Source organism: Podarcis muralis, chromosome 1, assembly GCF_964188315.1.
Source record: "Podarcis muralis chromosome 1, rPodMur119.hap1.1, whole genome shotgun sequence".
Lineage (NCBI taxonomy): Eukaryota > Metazoa > Chordata > Lepidosauria > Squamata > Lacertidae > Podarcis > Podarcis muralis.
Window position 1 is genome coordinate 35,090,995 of NC_135655.1, and position 15,860 is coordinate 35,106,854.

The window sequence follows — 15,860 nt, forward strand, 5'->3', positions numbered from 1 at the left end:
GCTCATTTCTCCCCTGGCAGGCTCAGCCCTGCTCCTGAACAGAGTTTGGAACAGGGCTAAATTATACCAGCATCTATTACGCAGGCTTCCTTTAGTTTCGATTCCTCTGCCTGACTTTGTCCTGGAAGAAAAGAGCTTTGAGAGAAACTTTTCAGTTGTCAGCGTTCCTTCTTTTCCTAGGCATCCCTCTTAGATTCAGGTACTGCCGAGAAAACTAAAGATATTATATTGAGTGGCATGAAGTTGCATGCTCTCCTCCCTGAGACTTCCTTATGGAAAATTTAGAACGGCATCTGCCAGTCTAAACAGACAGCGGAAGAGGAAAACATAGTAAGTTGTGCTTTTCTCTTGTTTCTGATGTAATATTGGGGTGGGGAAGAAACAACCTGTGTTTGAGGAACACACAAGCTGTCTCTGCATCTGGAGCCTTTACATCAGAAGAACTGCAGAGAAAGAAAGTACAACCTACCCTTCTGGTTCCTTGGAATCTTCAAAGCCATCTCAGTGGAGATGTTTTGCTCATGCAAAACGGCCTGCTTGTGCAGGTGACAGTCACGTTGGGTTTTAGTTTAATATTGCTTTGTCTCCTTTAAAGGTAAAGGTAAAAGGTACCCCTGACCATCAGGTCCAGTCGTGACCGACTCTGGGTTTGCGCGCTCATCTCGCTCAAGAGGCCAGGCGCTTGTCCGCAGACAGCTTCCAGGTCACGTGGCCAGCGTGACTAAGCCGCTCCTGGCAAACCAGTGCAGCACACGGAAACGCCGTTTACCTTCCCACCGGAGAGCGGTCCCTATTTATCTACTTGCACTGTGAGGTGCTTTCAAACTGCTAGGTTGACAGGAGCTGGGACCGAGCAACGGGAGCTCACCCCGTCGCGGGGATTTGAAACGCCGACCTTCCGATCGGCAAGTCCTAGGCTCTGTGGTTTAACCCACAGCACCACCCGCGTCCCTTGTCTCCTTTAGGCATGGGCAAATATATCCTTTTCGGTTTCTCTCCGTTACTTGTTTTCCCAGTGTTAAATGCAGTTATCCACATTTCCACATCAGTTTGCAATTGGGAAAAAAAAAGTTCCAATGAATATTCGTCAGCATCTTAGCGTGAATATCTCCTAATATACACATTTTTGCAAAGCAATTTCCCCCAATGTAATGCATTTTGGAATGTTATTTTCACCAATGTATATGCTTGTTGGTTTTGTTTTGTTTTGGTTTTTTGCATATTACTTGACTGGAGAAGTGGCCTGCAAAATTTAGAGAACTGTGAATTTCAAACGATGGCTGTGCTTCCATTTGTGTACTGAAAGCACAAATTGCTAGGTGTGAACTGATTCAGATTTCTGCCCCCACCCCCAGTCTCCCCTTTGTGTCACCAGAAGGAACTTTCTGAGGTCCACCTGCTCTTCCTGGACTTTAGGTCCTTTGCAATTCTAATTCTAAGCAGGGCCTTTTTTTCCAGCCGGAACTCACCAGAGCACTTCTCAGGTGGGCACTATGCCATTATAAAAGAACAAAGGAGGGATTCATGGTGAATTCGGGAACCTCTTTTTCTGGAAACATAGTACTGGTTCTAAGACACAAAGAGGACCTCAGCCCATTTTCTAGTCTGAACTTGGCCCACTTAACATAAATCTAAACAATTGGCTAGAACAGATATAGAATGACTTGTTCTTCCCTTAGCAATTAGCATCATCTCTTTAAAGCAAGTGTGTTGGGGGGGTGTTAATTCTGCACCCGCAGTGAGGGTGGGTGCAAGCTGTTCAGAAGCTTTGTGGATGCCAAGGAAACGCCCCAAAGGTGCTATTGCAAAGCCCCAAAAGTGCTATCCAGAGCCCCAAATGTGCTATTCAGAGACACCACAGCAGCAAACCCCTAGGAAGTTCAGTTTTGAAAAATTTTGACCCGCAGACTCTTCAACAGCTTTGATAGGAGCATAATCTTTCTTGGTCAAGGTTCCAGATATTGCTTACTGTGAAATAGGCATTCTAAATGTAGCATTATAAACCATCTCAAAAGGGCTAAGCAGAGATTTCTAACTGGCAAATATCTTGATCCCCATTGTAGCACACTAAAGGGCATTGTGTCGATGATAGGCCAAACTAGAGCGCACATTTTTCCCTCATGCAGCTCTGTAACAAGAAATCAATAATATCCTTTTTTATTTTTACTTTAACAGGGATTTTTTTTTTGTTCTAAACCAAATTAAGATAAATAATTCAACGTTAAAACAGAGTCTGCATTCAAATCCTTTGTATTAAATAGCATCTGTGTTTGCATTCCACTTTAATACAAAATGCTTTGGACTACAGCTGATACCAAGAGATATGAAACTAGTTAGTCCCCACATGTTGCACATAAAAAGAATTCATAATGAGCATCTATGGGATGTAGAATGGATCCCATGCCTTAGCTGAAGACCTCATAACGTAAGAGCCGAGAAGCCTAAGTGAATTATGACTGTCTCTTTCCTCACAAGTAGGATTAATTTTCTATCCCACTTATATTCATTATCTATCCTGTTTATACCATAGGGACACCAATTGTTTCAGTGTTAAATATAAAGTCTTTTTCGCAGAAAAATATGGGATAGCTAGCTAATCGTCCCCATCCCCCCACCCCTGTTCACTAACCAAAATGCTACTCAAATTCCATGTCTCATGAACGATATCAGATAGACACATTCACAAGTAGTTTAAACCGGTTTATTTTCTCTCTAATTGACATCTTTTATAAGTCTCCTAACGATATCAATAGGAATTCTGCATGCAGATCAAGAAGTGTATATGGCCTTTAGAGAGTAGGTCAATAAATGGCTGGAGGAATGATTAAAGACTTCTTAACAGCACCCTTCCTTTTCCTTACGAAGCTGTATAAGAATGGCATGAATATAGAATAATGCTGGAAGGAATTATATATATATATATATATATATATACACACACACACACACACACACACACACACACACACACACACATTGAGCCACCGCTCCTGGTTGGTGCAAGTTGCCCACTGCTCACTTCCATAAAGCAGGGTGCTCAACACACAAGCCTGGTAGACCTTCATCTTGGTATTGGTTGTTAGCATCACATTCTCCCATACCCTTTTGGAAAGGTGAGCCATTGCCATTGCTGCCTTACCAATACGCTTGTCCAGCTTAGCATCAATGAAAAGGTTGCTGGCTATGGTGGAGCCAAGGTAGACAAAACATCTGGTCTCCAAAGCTGATGCATGAAGTGCAGGTGATGTCCTGACCCAATATGTTGGTCTTTGTCAGGCTGATGGTGAGGCTGAATGCCCTGCAGGCTTGGGCAAAACAGTTGATGGGTCTCTGTAGAACTTCTTTGGAATGTGTTGTCAAGGCTGCATCATCTGCAAACAACATCTTGCAGATAAAAACCTGCCACACTTTTGTCTTGGCATGGCAAGATAGATATCCTGTATCTAACAGCTCAGGTTGAATGCCTACATCCATTTATTGACTTTTCATTTACATGTGATGCTCTGTAGCTCAGCTGAACAAGATTGCCATGGAAATCTAATTAATAATAGAAGTAAAAAATTAAAAAATAGAAGTTTAATAAATGCATAGATATTATTAGGGTGGCATCTTACAGAAGCTAATGGGAATTTGCTCTTGACAGAAACATACAAAATCTATGGGGTTCATAATTAATTGATTGCCTTCAGTTATTGAAATGCAAAATGTGGACTAGAAAAAGAGAGGTGTGTGCGTGTGGATCTGATAATCTATGGCAGTAGTAAGGGAAATGAAATTAATACTGTATGGAAGCTACAGGTATCTTAGACTAGAACAGTAAGATCATCAGCCTTCCCCAACCTCATACCCTACAGATGTTGTTGGACTGCCAGCAGCACCAACCAACCTGGCCAGTGATGATAGAAGCTCTAGTCAAAAACACCCTTAGGAAGCCTGGTTGGGGAAGGGTAACCTAAGTCCTCTTCACTTGTTATTTATAGCAGTTTCTGGAAAACACAAGCGAGGAGAGTGCTATTGTGCTCATTTCCTGCTTGTGGGCTTGTCCTGGGCATCTGACTGGCCAGTGTGAGAATAAGATGTTGAACTAGATGAGACTTTGGCTCAATCTAGCAGAGCTGTCCTTAGGAAAATGTAGTTTTCTGCATTTTTCTGTGCCAGTCTCTGACTGAAAATGGCTATCTCTATTTCCCCCTACGCACATGACACCTTGATTACAACCTCAGCTACGAGTGAAGAAGGGGAGGTGGTGAAGGAAGAGAAAGGCCTGTCCATTGGCCAAAATGAAAATAAACATGCTTGGCAACAATCTGGCTTGTTGAACTTTAAGAAACATTTGCAGCCATCCTGGCCTCATTAACTCTCTGCTGCTCAGTCTTACAGCAAATATTGATAGCCTGCTTTTCTATATAAAATGCCCAAGGCAGCTAGGAAAATCATTTTCCAGAGGCAGCCTGTTGAAGCAAAAACAAAGTAGTGTGGTATCTTATAGATCAACACATGTAACATTACATACATGCCCACGGACTTTATCAGTCTTTTATTACAATTATTTAAATCTTGCTTTTTCCCCAGACTCAAAGTGGCTTATAAATAACATGGAAATAGAAAAAGCTAAAAACATAGGAAAAAAATCATTAAAAACGTAGTCAAGCACTAATAGAATTAAAACTCGCTTGGTGTGTTTCGGTGTCTATGTAAAAAGATCTATCAACAATAGAAATAACAACAATAAAAACCTCACAGCGGCAGCTCTTTCCTTAAAAACAGTTGGTTCCTAACACTGGTTCCTGCCAGTGGAAGGACAACAAGGAGGAAGCCAGTTTCAACAAAATCATTGTGCATGTTTGAATATTCTCCCACACAGAAAAAAATGAAATGAAATGCTAGTAGCATACAAAATTAGCATACGGGGGAAATGTTCAGCCTAGCATTCTTCCCGACACGCTAGGAAGGAATATGATAGAAACACTAACATCTCAATCCAGTGATTTTCTGGGTACATGGAGGCGCATGGAGTTTTCTCACTTACAACCGTGTTTCTGTTCACTGAAACAGAAAGGACAACTTCACACTCACCCATCCCTGTTCTTGAATAGAGCTGTCCCTCTATGGAAATGGTGGCTTTGAGACTGAATTACCACAGTGCACTCTATGTGGGCTTTCCTCATGCTTGACCCAGAAACTGCAGTTAAAGCAGAAGGCTGTGCCACAATTGCTCAGAGATCTGCACCAATTGCCCATTTATTAGCAGACCGTGTTCAAGGTCTTGCTATTAGTAAATAAAGTCCTTAACAGCTTCGGTCTAGTTTACTTGCAAGATCAATTTACCCCCTATTTACCCACTGACCACTTCAATCTGACACTGTTACAGATGCTATATAATGCACTTATAAGAAATCAGTATTTTAGTGCCGCCACACCTATACTTTGGAACTCCCTGCCTATTGATATCAGGCAGCTGCTTTCTCTGTATTCTTTTTGGCACCTGCACAAAACATTTCTGTCTAGGCAAGCCTATTCGGAGACGTAGATGCTAGATGTACTTTAATTCCTTTTAGCTGCAGTTGATTTCAACCATCTTTTGAATATGTTAATTTCCTGTTTTTAACTTTTGCTTATCAATGATTTAATGTATCTTTTCATAGGGTTGACTGACTGAACCCAATAGTACAGTGGTACCTCTGGTTACAAACTTAATCCGTTCTGGAGGTCCATTCGTAACCGGAAACCACTCGTAACATGAGGTGCGCTTTCGCTAATGGTGCCTCCCACTGCTGCCACGCCACCGGAGCGCGACTTCGTGGGGCAAAGTTCGCAACAATGGGCATCTACTTCCGGGTTAGGGGAGCGCATAACCCGAAGCATTCATAAGGGGGACGGTACGTAACACAAGGTACCACTGTACAGTGTGGTACCTTTGGTTACAGACGCTTCAGGTTACAGACACTTCAGGTTACAGGCTCCGCTAACCTGGAAGTAGTACCTCGGGTTAAGAACTTTGCTTCAGGATGAGAACAGAAATTGTGCGGCAGCGGTGCAGCGGCAGTGGGAGGCCCCATTAGCTAAAGTGGTACCTCAGGTTAAGAACAGTTTCAGGTTAAGAATGGACCTCCAGAACGAATTAAGTTCTTAACCCGATGACCCTTGGGGTACCAACTCTAAGATTCTATGATTCTATAATATTTTTGTAAACCACTTAGAGGTTCTCTTACAATCAAGCAGTATAATAATTTTGCTAAATAAATGAAGCAGTGTTCATCTCCTTTCTGGGCATACACTGAGGAGCTCCATGTATGTGTTGGAACACACACAGGCATGAGGATCAGAATGCAAATGTTAGATTCCACCTTTCAGATTTTTATTTTTTTTACACAGTTGTTATCGTATTACAAGATGTTCTGCAAATTGTTTCATCTGAGCTCAAAGCATTTCTAATAACGTAATGTATTTTCTTACAATGCACCATATTGCATCCAAAGTCTTATGGGGGAAAACTCAGTGATGCTAAAAAAAAAAAAATTTTAACGCATACACCCACAGGTTGTGTAATATAATAACACTTAATATTTATACATTATATTATCACAATTATATGTGGTATCTTTATATTAACTGCCAGTGAACTCCTATTCCTTTCTCTCACAAGTGAAAGAAAATCTCTTCTCTAGAAATTCATTTCCATTTGCTTAAAGTTAAATGGTTTGACTTTGAATTTTCATTATCTGCTGTTGGAAGGAGCCTGTGACAGATACTAGAGAGAATGCCTCAAACCTTCATTGTATCATCTAATTTTTGCTTCACTTTAGTCAGATATCATTTAGGTGGAAAGTGAAACAGTATTCATAGAGCCGGATGAGATAGAACAAAATAGAACAGAAATAAATACAAGGCTGTGATCCCATATACACTTACCTTAGAGCAGGGGTCGCCAATGTGGTGCCCTGCAGATGCTGTTGGAATACGATTCCCATCACTCCTAGCAAGTATGGCCAAATATCAGGGATGATGGGAATTGTAGTTCAGCAGTTCTCATGAGGGCATGTTCGGTATGCCAATGTTAGAATAAGTCACCTTGAACACAAAGCAGTACTTCCAAGTAGACATGTATGGAATTGCACCATGTAGACAGGATATATAAAATCCTTTTTCGCCATAACATTTGGATTTTTTAAATGATTATTTTTTATTATATTTTTTTGCCACTAAGATGATTGGCCTAATTTCATATACGTGGAAAATAATTTAAAGGATTGTGGTGTTTATAGATTGTGGTGGGCCTCCTCCATGAGAGGTCCAGAGGGTGGCAACACGAGAATGGGCCTTTCTGCAGTGGCTCCCCAATTGTGGAAAGCTCTCCCCAAAGAGGCTCACCTGTGCCTTCATTAGATATCTTTAGACACCAAGCAAAAACATTTATCTTCAATTAGTTCTTGGGCTGATTCACATTCTATGGCCTTCTAAATGTGTTTTTGAGAGCAGGGTTATTGGTTTGATGTTATTTTTCTTTTATTATATATTTTGTGTTATCATTTTGTATTTTTATGTTGTGAACCACACTGTGATCTTTGGATAAATTTAATTAAACAACAACAACAACAATACAGTTTGTATTGTGTGTTATTACTGGATGTGGATTACTAAATATCTGATGAGTCTTGTTGCTCCCCTATTCTGCAGTGACTTTATGCAAATCCAGATGTGGCACTACAGATCCTCCCTGGCGGCTCCTGACGACACTCTTACATTTGAATTACATAGAGCAGGGGTCGGCAAACTAAGGTCCGCGGGCCGGATCAGGCCCAATTGCCTTCAGGATCCAGCCCGTGGACTGTCCATGGATTGGCGTGGGGATTCTGTTCATTTGGACTGCGCCATTTCCCCCGGTGCCACCTCTCCGGCCTGCCACAAGGTCTGAGGGACAGTGGACCGGCCCATGGCTAAAAAAAATGGCCGACCACTGACATAAAGAGATATTCACTACCCTGGTAGCCTACAGTTGAGGAGCATTCAACAATGTAAATTATAAAGGAAGGAAGGAAGGAAGCTTGTAAAATAGATGACAAAATGCAGCTAATGACGAGGTTGCGAAATTATCATTCTGTTATTGTTTAAGATTTAAATAGTGCCAACAACACAGTAGACAGCGGCATGAATTAGAACATACATAGTTAGAAATTGAATGAATTTCTCTTTAGTGTTGAATCAGAAAAGACCTATACCTCACCATCTATTTTTATTATATGTATTGCATTATTCATATTAACAATTGATTCCCGTTCATGAGTAAAAGTAGCATCTTGGGTAAGTTGGCATGCTGCTGCAAACTTTGGACAATGCTTCTTAAATCTTCAGCTCTGTGTATACTTTTGCGGAAGTCAATTCCATTAAATTGACAGTGTTTGCTGTGCTTTAGGCTGCCATGTATAGCTACTGATGTATCAGGTGACTCTCAAGGCATGGTAGAATTCCATTAGCAATTCTGGGAACCACTGAATTGAGGGCTGAGGCATTTTTTATTTTTTTTAATGATATCTCAACACACTCGCATTAGTGCCAGGAACTAAAATGACTTTGCTTAAGTACAATTAATTGGAAGTAAATTCCATTTAAATTATAATAGAACTTGCTTCCAAATATTTAGAAAATGGTTGTAATGGAAATGCCCTTCAAGGACAAATTATATGATTATTTTTTTAAAACTATTTAATTCACATTATACTAGTATTATAATTTGCTTGGGTAGACTATTACCATTAACTGTGTAGCTTTGTTCTGCAAAAGATTTGGACTTGGGGATAAAATGAGCTTAAAGAGTACACTTTAAATATTCCGAAACTGTCCCACTGACTTCAGTGCCACACTGTTTTCAATAAGATTGTTGATTGTGTTGACCAACTTACTTAGTCCTCCCTTGAGTTAATAGAAACGGCCTACAAAAGGGATAGTTCATACGATATGACTTTCATGAAGGTTATCAAGGAAACAATGTGCCTCGATGTACCTAATAGTAGGGCTGGCCCTATGCTTTGGGAGCAGGGGAGGAAATCTGTGCAAACACAAAGCCATACTTTCAAATCTCTTGCGCAATTCTGCACTATTTGCAGACAGTGTTCCCCATCTGTTCCCCGGATGCACCATTTTAGAAAACTACTTTATTGTGTGATGTCAGCCGATAAAGGACTATCAATAAACACAAGGCTGTAGGCAGTTCAGTTTTGTTAAGCGGTGGCATCTCTGGCCACTGGTCCCATCCCCTCCTGGCAAATAGAAGGGGAAGAAATCGAGGCAGTGAGAGATTTTACTTTCTTGGGCTCCATGATCACTGCAGATGGTGACAGCAGCCACGAAATTAAAAGACGCCTGCTTCTTGGGAGGAAAGCAATGACAAACCTAGACAGCATCTTAAAAAGCAGAGACATCACCTTGCCAACAAAGGTCCGTATAGTTAAAGCTATGGTTTTCCCAGTAGTGATGTATGGAAGTGAGAGCTGGATCATAAAGAAGGCTGATCGCCAAAGAGTTGATGCTTTTGAATTATGGTGCTGGAGGAGACTCTTGAGAGTCCAATGGACTGCAAGAAGATCAAACCTACCCATTTTGAAGGAAATCAGCCCTGAGTGCTCACTGGAAGGACAGATCTTGAAGCTGAGGCTCCAATACTTTGGCCACCTCATGAGAAGAGAAGACTCCTTGGAAATGACCCTGATGTTGGGAAAGATGGAGGGCACAAGGAGAAGGGGATGACAGAGGACAAGATGGTTGGATAGTGTTCTTGAAGCTACCAGCATGAGTTTGACCAAACTGTGGGAGGCAGTGGAAGACAGGAGGGCCTGGCGTGCTCTGGTCCACGGGGTCATGAAGAGTCGGACATGACTAAACGACTAAACAACAGCATCTCTGAGGTCAGACTAAACTCTCGAATAAGTGTGTGTAGGGAAGGAAGGACCATACACTGAATTACCACTATACACTGTGTGACTGCACTGCTTTGGCTGTTTCCTCACCCACAAAGACTTACGCTGTGATCTGGCTCTATCTGGTTATGCGAGATTAATTAGGGCAGAATATAGATGAGGATGCACATTCAGATGTGCATACCAAAAGTAATGCAGGCCAGATGGATGACAGCCACATGTGGATACACATCTGGATCTGGATTTGCATCTTAACATTGTCCATCTGTACTGGATTACCTGCAAAGGAATGTGCATGCAGATGCTCTTCCAAATGGATGTCCACATTCACATCCTGACCAAAGAAGTCAGCTGTCTGCAACTGGACTGAGGCGAGAAAGCATCGGCCTGGTTCCCCCAGCATCTGCCTCACTGAAGAAAGTTTAGCACAGTTTCACAAAGGGTTATTAAAAAACCGCTCATAAGAGGCTTCCATTGTGCAAGGAATGAAAATAATTGTGAAATGTGCTCACTCTTTCAGCTCACCTTGTTGGGATTGCATAGTTTGTGAATCTTAGTTTATAATTATCATAATATTAATCCATAATAAATAACATTATATATAACACCCCCATTTTATTGTTTTATACTTTGATTTTTATTCTATATAGTGATTGCTTACAGCTTTAAGCAACAAATTCAAGTTGATTGACAATCAGTTATTACGAAACCATTTACAGTAAAAACCCAATAGAACAAATAGCTAAAGTAATCCATTACCTTCATCAATTCATATGAAATATTCTTAACTTTAATTCTTCTAGCGTAGCATTTCCAGTCAATAAATTTTAGATGAGCCTTAAGGAGAAAAGTATATTTATTTGAAATTAAAACTGAGATTTTCAGTAAGTAAAGAGGTAAAACCTAAGGGTCTACTACCACAAGTTGGCAGGGTTGAATGAAAATGGATGGGGGTACTTTTCATGAACATTATAATTCCTTGTAAAAAGTGCTTGCTCTTTCACTGATGGAGAGGGTTGTAAATTGTTTTAATTGATTTTAATATTGTATTTTTTTATATTGTTGCAAACTGCCCTAGTACCTTATGGTGAATGACAAGTAAAAAATCCAATATAATGTTGTTGTCGTTGCTGCTGCTGCTGTTATTAAACAGGGGCAAAAGTGTTTCGGCACTGTTCCTTCCCTGGCATGCAAGTGAGAGCGGTGCTTTCTGGCTTTCAATTAATGAGCTGTGTGATGTCAGCCACATAGCCGAACATCATGTTTGCAATGTGATCCCTGAATGGTTGGGATTATATTATCAGGTTGTTGAACTCCCCCCCTCCTAAAGGCAGTAGTGAGCAGATCAGCAAAACAAGGCAGCAGGTTGGCGAAACCAACAGCAGCAACTTGGTGTTGAACAAGTGGCAAATAAACTGATGTAAGGAAGTGGCTTGTGAAGTTTTCCATGCCTCACGAAAGACCTCCCTTTACAATAAAATGTTTGCTTGGGAACATTCAGCACAACCATATTATTAGCTTCCATGTAAGGTAGAGAAAGATAATGTTTGCTAAGATTTCACTCACCCCTGTACTCTTTGAAAAGTGCCTCTAGTATAACTTCTGCCGAGATAGCCATCAAATACTGGCTGAATGGATCTCTGTTTAATGTCCTTTCCAAAGTATAGCACTTGTGAAAACATATTTACCCCTAGGCTGAAGTATAAAGACAGTGGAAATCAGCTAAGCTCAGGTAAGGGGATAGAATCCACAGTCTTTTAGCCTGTAGGCTAGACTGTCTTCACATTACTTAATCAGACAATACATTTTTGAGCTCTCTGTATTAACTCATGGTGAAAATGATTCACTGCCCCCGTCAGAGAACAACAACCCTTAACACTTCTTTCTACTGTTAAAGGAACTCGGAGATTTATTCAGCTAATAGCATAAGGAGATACACTGAGAGGGAAAGGGTACCATTAAGAGGCACAATTTTTCTCACGTCTCTGACTTCATGAAATCATTCCTCAGGACCATCTGTATCTATTTCATTGCAGGAGCCAAACCAATGGATTCAAGTTCCAAGAAAGGAGATTCTGACTAAACATTAGGAAGAACTTTCTGATGGTAAGAGCTGTCTGACAGTGGAATGGTCTTCCTTGGAAGGTGGTGGACTTTCTTCCCTTGGAGGTTTTTTAAGCAGAGGTTGGATGGTCATCTGTCATGGATGTTTTAGTTGAGATTCCTGCATTGCAAATAGTTGGACTAGATTGTCAGCATTTTCTTTCTCCCGTTGCTGGATATGTGATCGTTACATCTCATGTCTGTGTTTACTTTCCAGGCTTGGAAAGTGTGAGAACAGAAGTCAGTCTTATCTCTTCCGCTGTATTGTACTTTTGTACTTTTTACTTTCTCTCTCTCTCTCTTGGAGAAGATGTGAGAAGACGCCATGATTGCTTTGTCCTGTATATATTGCTTAATATATTACTTAGAATGCCACACCTAAGCTCCACATCGTTTCTGCTATACAGTGGTACCTCGGGTTACATACGCTTCAGGTTACATACACTTCAGGTTACAGACTCCGCTAACCCAGAAATAGTACCTCGGGTTAAGAACTTTGCTTCAGGATGAGAACAGAAATCGTGCTCTGGTGGCGCAGCGGCAGCAGGAGGCCCCACTAGCTAAAGTGGTGCTTCAGGTTAAGAACAGTTTCAGGTTAAGTACGGACCTCCGGAACGAATTAAGTACTTAACCCGAGGTACCGCTGTACTCTGCTGATTGGGTGTGCACATATCTCCGGATATGTGTCGTTGGTGTGCATCGCAACTGAAGATTTATGTATGGCAGCCTATGTTGGCAGTGTTGTTTTTGCCAATTCTCCTCAGAAATAGCTCAAAAATGTCAAATTTCTTTGCAATTTTGCGATTATGTCAACCCTAACCTAGCATTATTATTATTTTGTTATATTTTAATCCGGTCTTTCCCCCTCATCTTATTCTCACATAAACTCTGAGAGTTAATAAGGCTAGGAGACATTGGACTGTATCCAGGGCTGCAGCTCCACTGATGCAATGAAGTTCTGTGCATGCAATGGAGCGTCCACTTCCTCTCCTGCTCCCCCCACCCCATCCCAGCATGCCCTCAAAGCCACCTCTGAAGAGATGTGGCTTCCTCTAGAGGGGAGGGAAAGAAACAGAAGTCTGGTTGCATCAGCAGAACTGAGCACATGGAAGATTGGATAAAACCCATTGTCTGGCTCAAGGTCATCCAGGGAGTTTCGTGAAGAGGGTTTTGAACCTGGGCTGCCTCCACCAGCCCTAGTTGAACACTCCAAATACTGCAGTATACTGGCTCATGACATGCACCCTCCTAGAATGCATTTGTTCTCTCATTATTTCTCCATGGGAGTAGAGGACACAAAGTGTTTGGTGCTGAATTGAAAAATGAACAGTGTGGCATGGGAGTATCATGTTTGGCAACACACTTTGTTTCCATGGACTTGGCAGCCCTACAGCAATTGCAATTAGGGGCTATGTTGGTCTGTGTCTGGTTTCTGCTCCATCTTTCTTCTCTGGAGCAGTTGCAAAACTGATGCGCAGCCACTCCAGGGTTGCTCACGGGTAGCCTGCCATATTCCATCCCTCAATCTCAGGAGGACGGTAACCTTCATCCACTTTCGTTTGCTCTCTATTTGTTTTACGAGGCAAGCAGCCAGAGTTGGCCATACATTGAGCTACATAAAATATGGCAAATGAGATAGTTCTGAACTTTACCTGATAACATCAGTTTCTATTCATGTAGCTATTCCAGGGTACTTATGACTCATTGCAATTCTACAGAAGCCACGGGAAAAGGACATAATATTCTAATTTTGAGCACAAAAAGCCTATCCATCACAGAGATATATGAAACCAGAATTTTTGGAGGTCTTGGAGAAGCTGATTTACCAGAGTTTCATACTCTGGTAAATGACTTTCCTCCTCTTATTGTTTGGCAATTGTTCAGACCACAAGTGTTCTCCTGCTATAGTCACTAGGAGGCAGAATACTGTTTCTGTGTTGTGTGTGCCGAAAAAGGAGGCAAATTCTGCTGTCTGACTTGCTGCTCAGCCTTTGAGTATGAGTAACTTCAGTTCCAAAGAGCTACCACTGGTCCATTGCAGTCTCTTTCCATGTGCCTAGGAGTCTCTGGACCCCAAGCTAAGAAGCATCAGGAAACTGATTTATTCTTTTCTTACTCTAGCTGTAGGGATTAGGGCTGATCTGAAACTAAACTTTAACTTGGCAATGTTGTTTGTTGGTTACAAATCTGCACACCTCTCCCCACTTTGGTTCAGCTGCTAATGGAGAGCAGAAATCCCCATGTTGTGCTGTGCAAAACCACAATTACCTTCGCTCAGTTTCTTCTGTGGCTTTTTATAGTCACAATGATCACAACTATTTCCCCTTTCCAGCACCATGCTGAGGAGCTGGAGTGTTGTGTTTAGACCCTCCATATGTTGCTGCACTCAAATCCCATTATCTCCTGATCAATTACTATGCCGGCAGGGAATGATGGGAGCTGTGATCCAACAACATTGAAAGGGCACACATTTGTCCCTGTCCATACACTCCACCAAGTATGCATGTAACCACAGAGGTGTGATATTCAAGATCTTTGGACCAGTGTCATGGTGCATCACACAGAAGGTGCTTTATACTTGGAGGAATTAGGAGGAACCACTGAGTCCCAATCGGGGTTCAAAAAAAAGTTGCCTGTTACTACAAACACCAATATGGCATTAAAATATAAAATGGTTCCGTGCTGTGTCTCAACAAAATGCAAGAAACTTGTTTTTATTGTTATAAACATCAAAATGGCAGTAAAGAGTTTGAATCACCCGGACACAATGATTACAGAATAATAACATGGTTATTTCAAGTATGACGTATGCAAGTTTCACAAGCCCACTTTGCCTGGACCAACCACTGACACTTGGCTTGTTTCCTTGACAAAGAGAGACAGGGGTGGGGAATCTTACTGTTGCCATATAAGAAATGGTGAATGGTGCTAGGGATATGGCAGGCTGCCAAGGAGGTGCAGGTGCATCAGGGAAAGCTTGACTGAAAATAGCATGGGTTTGGACCACAGAAGGGCAGAAAAGACAGCAAAGTTGAATAGGCAAATGGAGGAGATAGAGGGAAGTTGAAAGATTGAAATGTGAACAGTTTCCTGTTCTGAGCAGTAAAGAATGAGTGTGTTTCCTGAATTTTGCAGTGACTTAGGAGTCTGAGCTCACGACCATTTAGTGGAAGCCTTGAAGAGATTAAGAACAAGTCTTTAGATGTAAACCACAACCTACCTTTCAATATTTGCAGATGGTTCTCTATCCTAACATAAAACTAAAGAATTCCGAGGGGCAACCTGAGTTCCTTTGAACCCTCCCAATATGCTTCTCCAATGTTTGGTTGTTTGTTTCATGTATATCCTGCACCTCTTTCCAGATTGCTTTGAAGGACAACATATGGCTTCATGTCCCTTTAAAGTTCCTGATAAATTCAAGGAAAAACAACAAACATGGCAACAAGACCAGGTATTCAAGTAGAGTAGGAAAGGATTGGTCCTTGAGGACAAAAGTTTAAAAACTTGTGATCCTGAGTGGAGGAATTACCTGTGACAAAACGATGAACTAGGGTTGGTCAGGTGCTGAAGGAGGGAGGGGTTTGCCATAACCAAGTGAACATGCTAAATAGCGTGAGATATGACGATACATGTGTTCTGCCACAGAGTAAAGAGAGTTGTCTTAGGGAGATCCGAGGTGAGGGTTGTGGGCCAATCAAGCAAGGCATCCCTGATCCAAACTGTATTTGTCAAAATAGCTAGGTGCAAAACACTGGTGGAGGATCCTGTTCTTGAGGAATGCAGTTAGGTTACCAGTGGAGGCAGTGCTCATTGGAAAAGAGGGCTAAATAGAGTTGTGTGCTT